This window comes from Pelophylax lessonae (assembly GCF_965119305.1).
Source record: "Pelophylax lessonae genome assembly, chromosome: 7".
Taxonomy (NCBI): domain Eukaryota; kingdom Metazoa; phylum Chordata; class Amphibia; order Anura; family Ranidae; genus Pelophylax; species Pelophylax lessonae.
Genome location: NC_138774.1, coordinates 147,384,314 through 147,392,394, shown reverse-complemented (window position 1 = coordinate 147,392,394; position 8,081 = coordinate 147,384,314). Strand labels below are relative to the sequence as shown.

The window sequence follows — 8,081 nt, the reverse complement described above, 5'->3', positions numbered from 1 at the left end:
AGGACGCAGACACTGACCGCCAATGTACGCAGGACGCAGACACTGACCGCCAATGTACGCAGGACGCATACACTGACCGCCAATGTACCCAGGACGCAGACACTGACCGCCAATGTACGCAGGACGCAGACACTGACCGCCAATGTACGCAGGACACAGACACTGACCGCCAATGTACGCAGGACGCAGACACTGACCGCCAATGTACGCAGGACGCAGACACTGACCGCCAATGTACGCAGGACGCAGACACTGACCGCCAATGTACGCAGGACGCAGACACTGACCGCCAATGTACGCAGGACGCAGACACTGACCGCCAATGTACGCAGGACGCAGACACTGACCGTGAATGTACGCAGGACGCAGACACTGGCTGTTAATGTACGGGGGGACACAGACACTGACCGTCAATGTACGGAGAACGCAGACACTGGCTACCAACATACGGGGAAATCCCAGTTGGTAAGATACATTTGTTTTATTTTTTTACATTTTAGACTGGGTGCCTTGAGATTTTGCTCACATATACAGAGTGCCATGACAGAAGGGTTGAGCAACTCTAATCTTAAGCACTGGATTACAATGAAGTGCTCAGTACTAAAAAAAAAAAAAAACGTGTTCTTCACTTAGGGGGACTGCAGCAATATGTCACTGTAACTTTAAGCAGAATGTGAGTGTATGAAGCATATTGAGCCCTCCCCTCGCTGCTCAGCATTGGACTGCAGGCAGCTTGTCCATCAGACAGGGAAGTCAGCGGCAGTGTGCAGCGCTCACTACTAATAGAGCGGCAGCAGAGCCTGGGACAGGAGCACCATCCATCGGATCGGGGGAGACTCTGCTATATGGGAGCTCCCATCTTATAGTATGGAATGTTCATTCACTACACAACCTGACTCCACTCTCTGCGGGAATGTACCATCCAACACGTGGCTGCGGGATATACACACTCCATCCATGTGAGTCCTGCACACTCACAGTGCCGGTTGTTGCTGGAGTGACAGTTCATGGTGACAGAGAACTAGTCTATGACTTGTCGGGGACATGAGGCACTGTTCACTACTGCTGAGGATTATCACTAAACCTCTTCTTATAAAAGGGCAAACCTTGTCCCAGCTCTTTCCTTGTCATCCTGAGGACCTACAAATCCACCATAGGGAAAACACTTTATAAGTACTCCATACTGGACAGAAAGTTCAAGGTGGGCTTATCCTGGGGAGAGGACCTCCATCCTGGGGAGAGGACCTCCATCCTAGGGAAAGGACCTCCATCCTAGGGAAAGGACCTCCATCCAGGGCAAAGGACCTCCATCCTGGGGAAAGGACCTCCATCCTGGGGAGAGGACCGCAATCCTAGGGAAAGGACCTCCATCCTAAGGAGAGGACCTCCATCCTGGGGAGAGGACCTCCATCCTAGGGAAAGGACCTCCATCCTAAGGAGAGGACCTCCATTCTAGGGAAAGGACCCCCATCCTAAGGAGAGGACCTCCATTCTAGGGAAAGGACCTCCATCCTGGGGAGAGGACCCCCATCCTAAGGAGAAGACCTCCATCCTGGGGAGAGGACCTCCATCCTAGGGAGAGGACCTCCATCCTGGGGCAGATAGTTCTACAGGAACCTAAAACAAATGTATGGGGTTGCTGAGTTCTTGTTCCCCCTGGTCCTGAGCACAGTCTACAGAGGATTTAGGTAAGATCACTTCTAATAGGATCTATTTCTCCCGTTTATTTAGAAAGTTGGGCATAAAAAGTGTTTATTATTGTTTTACAGTGTAGAAATTTTGTATGGTATTTGTTTGGTTAAGGTTTGTTTTTATATAGTGTTTTATTTTTCTTTTTTATGTCTTTTTTTGTTTCCAAAACAAATACATCTAATTGTACAGCCTTGCTTGCGATGACAAGACGGTCCTCTCCTCCTGGGTTAGAGAAGGATGATGACAATGACAGTCCCCTTTGTATGATACACCGGTGCTGTCCGCACTGCCAGTGCTGCCTTCGGTATGTGCAGGCGCCATGGTGGTGGGAAGCCAGCATAGAAGGGGTGATGACTGGGGGTATATGGGGTTAAGACTGCATTGATCTTTTATAAGCTGCATTTGGCATATTGGAAACAATATTCAGTGTAAATTAGGTTCATTATAAACTGTCACAGTGAACTAAATAGAAGTTCAACGTACTGTAAAGCAATGCGTTTTTTAAATAGTACATAGTTCATGTGTCCAGAATCTTCAGTCACCAACATTTAGTGAGTGTGCCTAATAATATTAATAATAATAATAATGTGTAGTTTTTTTTTTTTTTTCCAACATTTTTTTTTGTATGTGTGTGTGTGTGTGTGTGTATGTGTATATATATATATATATATATATATATATATATATATATATGCTTTTGTCTCCTACAGTAGTATTCGAATCCCTACTTGAAACAGATCTTCCTTCAGCTGTAGTAATTACCGAGCCAGTGTTAGTAATTAAATCACCTGTTTAGAATTAAAAGAAAACCTGCACAGAAAAAAAAAACCCTGTTAGGACTGGCAGTTAAATAGTGTCCTACAAGCAGTATTTCTAACTATTTCTCTTTCCTTTTTATATATGTCTTTTTTTATTTTTTTATTTTAAGAATTTGAAGAACCCACTTAAAGTATGTAACTATGCTACACTAGCAATTGTTCTTGTAACTAAAGATATTTACTGTGAAATACACACACACACTTCTCATACTTTAGCATGGGTGTCCAACCTTTTGGCTTCTTTGGGCCACATTGAGTGTAGAGAAATTTTCTCGGGCCACATATAAAATATATATATATATATATACTATAGTTAAGGTATATAAGTAATAAAACGCCGCTTCGCTAAAGCCCCCCCCCCCCCCAGCACTAATTTAACACAACTAGTGGATGATCCCCTCCAAGGCAGCCTCTGTGGCCGTGCCCCTGACTTGACTTCCTTGGGTGGCAGTGGGTGGCATTGCCTGCAGTTTTGGGCCGCCTTGGACATGCCTGCTTTACAGCATTCTGATTTGCCTTCTTTGACCTACAGGAGTTTTACATGAAGCCATCTACAGTTGCTTTGGAAAAGCAGATGAAACTTCTGTAGGCTCTTCTAGCAACATGCCTGTTGCCATAAAAGTTACAAAATGAAAAACTGACACAAGTGAATGAGAGTAACCTCAGCTGCTGTTTGCTTTTTAGGGAATGTAAACCTAGTTTTGACTTTTTAGGCATATGGACTGCACTAAAGTTACATCATTTCTGTATACATGTGTCTGAGCTTGTTTGTTGTTGGTGACTTCAGAGAGGATTCATATGATTGATTCAGGTGAACTACACATTTCTGTGCTAAATACTTTAGAAAGGTGAGGGTATGCATAATACAAGGGGAAAACAATAGAAATGATTTCTAAAGCATGCCACATAAAATCAACCTTAGGCCAGATGTTTCTTTACAGATGTGGAGTTTGCTATTTGGAGGCAGACGCTTGTGTTTGATAAGAAAAGGCTGCATTTGACCTGCTTTGCTTCCAGTTCAAACACCTTAAAGAACATACTATATAGAAAGAAATGCAGTGCAAAGTAGGTGAATTGCAGCCTTAAGTAAAGCCATTAGGATTTGTCTGATCTGCGTTTTACATGCGTTCTACATAATGCAACGTGTGTATATTGTAACAATGTATGATAGTAATGACACTGACTTTTTTTTTTTTCATCATCATAATTACTTTTTATTGTTACTGATTTATGAAACCTATTCAAAGCAATATATAGGTAAAAAAATCCTTTTGCCAGAATATTACTATTTATTTTTTTGCTGGCTTTACATTACTTAGTTTTCAATAGTGTTTCAACAATTTCTGTGGGTGATCAAAAGTACTAACTGGGTATAGTGGTTGTCTGAGAGACTACAGCATGCTGGAAAATCTATGCCACTGTGAGACCATCCTTTTTCTGTACATGTGTCGCAAAAGAAAACTGATGGCAGTTTTGCTATTCATTTTCAGTTTGGTCGAGTATTAATTTTCAAGTTGGTCGAGTGTCCTAAACTCTGCTGTATCTTCTCATCTATGGCCAGGATTGGAAAATGATCAATAAAATATTTCAGGGTCAGGCTACTGTGCTTTTTATAATAGAATTTGCAGAGCTTCATTGTCCATACACTGGTTTTGGGACTAGCAATTGCCTGTAGTAGGTTGAACTGGGTATGCTAGACTGCTACCCTCCTAGATTTATATTATTAATAGTATTGATCATTTTGGAACATATCTAGTTCTCTTCTAGTTCAGACATCCTCCATTTAGAGTTATTTATTGTTTTTTGACATCTGTGTTTCATTTTTATAGCCTCTCTGTGAAGGATGCTGTTTTTGCTCAGGACTGCTGACATTTTAACTTCCTTGCGCATACAGCTGCTGTGATTTAAGAATATAACTAGGTGCAGAACACTGGGGTAAATCAAACTTTATCCAGGCAATAAGACAAGCAATCATTTTAGCCCAGGCTATTACAGCCAAGCCTGCTTTGCAGATTTCTTATCAAGCATTTAAAAACATGTAATTCTTTCCAGCTTGAACTAGCCCTTGTTCTATTTTGTTTACACGTTAACCCCTTCAGAACCGGGACCCCCCACCTCCACCAATGTGAGTGAAGCATTTGTGTATTTGACCGTAGAGTTTAGAGCTAAGCTAGATGGGGCAAATCTTTTGCTACTGAGAGAGTTAGGTGAACAGAATTTTACAGTGGATAATTCTTAGCAATTAGCAATTGATTAAAAACCACAAAGGAGCGGAGCATATAATTGTTAATAATAGTAAATTGCTCCAAATTTGTGCTATTATATGCAAACTGCATGTTTAGCGTTAACGATTTTTTATTCCGCATGCAAATTTGGTAGCATGATCGCTCTAGCAAAAAACGCTTTTGTGTGACCAGCCTTAAAGTGGTTCTGAAGGCAGAAGGTTTTTTACCTATGCATTCCAGGAAAAAATACCATCTGCAAGAAGCTCTCTCCCCCCCCTTTTTTTTTTTTACTTGCCTTAAGGATTTGCACAAGAGCAGAAGCTCTCATGGGGCGCTCGCTCTCTCTCTCCTCATTGGCTCCGACACAGCAGGGAGAACCATTGGCTGCTTTCTATGGGTGCATTTGGTGGAGATGAGGGGCCGGGAGCACCGGTGGGGGACCTGAGAAGAGGACGATCAGGGCTGCTCAGTGAAAAACCACTGCACAGAGCTGGGAAGTATAACATGTTTGTTATTATTGAACAAATGAAATGTTATCCTTTACAATCACTTTACCCACTTTCTGACAAGTAACCTCTACTCTAGATCAGGGTTTCTCAACTAGGGTTCCGCCTGAGGTTGCTAGGGGTTCCTTGAGCAATGGGCAATTTCTGCCTCTCAGATAAGTTTCCAATGACACCATTGTTCCTTTGAGCTCTCTGTAAGGGGGTAATTCTTCCCAATGATGACAAGAGTAAAGGGCCATACACACTATAAGATTTTCTGAAGACTTTTTCCTTTAGACTTACCAAAACCATATAATAGGAGGTCAAACCTAAACACTTTCAATTTGTATGCAATCCGGCAGGCCCTTGCAGTACATAGAAAAGGTAAATCTGAAGGAAAAAGTCTTCAGAAAATCTTATAGTGTGTATGGCCCATTAGGAGCATTCTTCCCACTGACTGTCACACGAATGTGTCATAAGTTGTAGATTGTTAATTTTTAGCAGGGGTTCCCGAGACCAAACCTTTACTTCAAGGGTTCCTCTATGTTGAAAAGGTTGAGAAAGGCTGCTATACAGGAAATTTTCAGTGGCTTCATTGTGCTACTGAAATCATTATCAATTAAAGGATAATTTCACCTTTCTGAATATGTTTCATGTTCTACCCATTTTTAGGGTGTAACATGTTCAGCATCAGACCCTTCCCTGTAACTGCAATGTGAAAAGATTTTTAATTTCTTAGTAGTAAAAGTTTAAATTTCTCAGAGCCGAGTAGTGCAATGCAGACCAAACTTTTTCCTATGTAGCATATTCTAAAATAATTATGCATTTTGTTTTGGTGGGGGTTGGGGGATACAGATAGGCCATTCATTTTGAAGGGAATATAGATATTTTGTATTTAATGCCTTTATTAGGAAGCAAGGCACATTTTAAAAAATTGGCAGTCATTTTTTTTCTAAATTCTAACTAGTGCAAACATAGATATTAAAGTGGAACTACACTGCATCTGAGCACCACAATTCAAAAACGCTATTTAAAGCGGAGTTCCAGCATTTTTTTAAATTTTTTTAAATCCCCCGTGATAGTCACCAAATATGTATGTGAAATCGGCATATGCTGCATGTGCTAACATTTTCTGTGTTATTAAAAGTGTTAGTACTCACTGTAGCCTTCTGATCCAGCAAGTGTCCATCCTGAGTGTGGGCATCTGAAGCCCACTAGGAGTCTCTTCCGGAATAAGGTGCTGCCGGCTACCCAGCAAGCACCTCCCGATCTCGCACATGTGCAGTGGGACTTTATCACGGCCATAGCCTAGCCTAGCATTGCGTCATTTCTGCTTTAGAATTAACGCAATGCTATTCACAGAGGATGCCCATTGGCTCCTGGGATTGCATACACTGGTATCCCAGGAGCCATTGCGAAAGAGGATATGACGTACTGCGCCGCGGCCAGGTTTGGACGGAAGCGGATGTTTTTTTAGAAGAAAAGGTACTATATATATATAATATATATAAAAATGACACTATCCAAAAGGGAATGGCTTGGTGATCAGCAGCACATGCCTTTCAGTTTCACAGCTGGTTCCCTACTGCGCATGCGCAAAGCATGCTGCGATTTCTTATTAGCCCAGCAACAGGGAAAGGAGGAGGGGGGCAAAACTTCTGAGGGACGGGGCCGCGACGCTGTTTCCCGGAAGTGGGGAAGGGTACCTGTCAAAAGTAGGTACCTGTCCCCCCCCCCCCCCGAAAGGTGCCAGATGTGGCACCGGAGGGGAGCAGGTAGCAGATCAGCGGAAGTTCCACTTTTGGGTGGAACCCTGCTTTTAAAGGCCAAAGAAAAAGGTATTTTTTGGTTTGGGTAAGTTTTTTACCTTTTAAACTTTGTGATACGGGTAAAAAGTAAGGCCAAAATCACATTTATGTGACCATGAATTGATGGGAATATGCTGCAAAAATGTCATGCAGGGCATGCAGTTTTTTTATCATGGGCCCATAAATGTCTATTTCAACAAATCTTTTGTAGTAGGGATCTGTTTCATTGCATTAATCTGCTGCTGCAAGATGACTGTTGGATCTCATAGAAAATCATGAAAATATCAAAGATGACAAACTAGATTCCAGAGGTAACCACAATGCACTCAGCAAGAACTTTCCCACTCCACCCAGAATTTGGATTGTTCGTTTTGTAGCTGGGCACCAACAGTCAGCACTAAGTATTTTAAGATGCAGGCTAAAAACCTTGCTTGAAAAGTCTGCCTCTGGTGAACAGGGAAATGCTATTGCTCCTAAAAAATGCTAGTGACTTGTTTTTTTTTCTTTTGAATTTTAAAGGGTACCAAAGCCAATGGATTAGCAATATTTGGGGAGGGAGAGCCCACAAAAGAGTCTCCATAATTGCTCGGTACAGGTTTCCTGTAGAGCCCAACTCTAGTGTATAACAAAAATGAAAAAACCCACTGCTATACCCACCTCCTCTCAGATGCTGTCCCTGCAGACTCAAAGTTCTAAATGTCCACCACAGTCAGGATAAAAGATTCATGAAAAAAGGTAAATATACATTTTTTTTTATTTTAATAAAGGCGGCAGAGGTGGGAGATTTGAGGTGGGTAGAGCAACTTGTAGTTGGGCTTTATTGATGGGCCATTCAGTGCAGATTTATGTGATGATTTCATGACGGTTGCTGTAACCATTGAAAATGAAGCTCCAGTATTTTCTTAGATCAGTTAGATTCACTGAACATGTGTAATTGGGCTCTGTGGACCCAGTTAACAAATTTGAGTGTGGAAATCTAGATATGTATCAAGTTTGCAGGAATTGCATGTAAAAAGAGCAATGCTTTGCCTGTGTGTCGGACATGCACTGTCT

The 8,081-nt window shown here is 41.9% G+C and overlaps 1 protein-coding gene across 1 annotated transcript in view; it reads left to right on the top strand.

The window, feature by feature from the left end:
* The first annotated feature begins 1,485 nt into the window (after positions 1 to 1,485).
* The window catches only part of IL1RAPL2 (interleukin 1 receptor accessory protein like 2), a 1,216,730-nt gene continuing 1,210,134 nt past the window's right edge, over positions 1,486 to 8,081 (top strand). The window contains exon 1 of the mRNA XM_082264611.1: positions 1,486 to 1,688. The gene's annotated coding sequence lies outside the window, so the exon portion shown is untranslated. The remainder of the gene's footprint in view (positions 1,689 to 8,081) is intronic.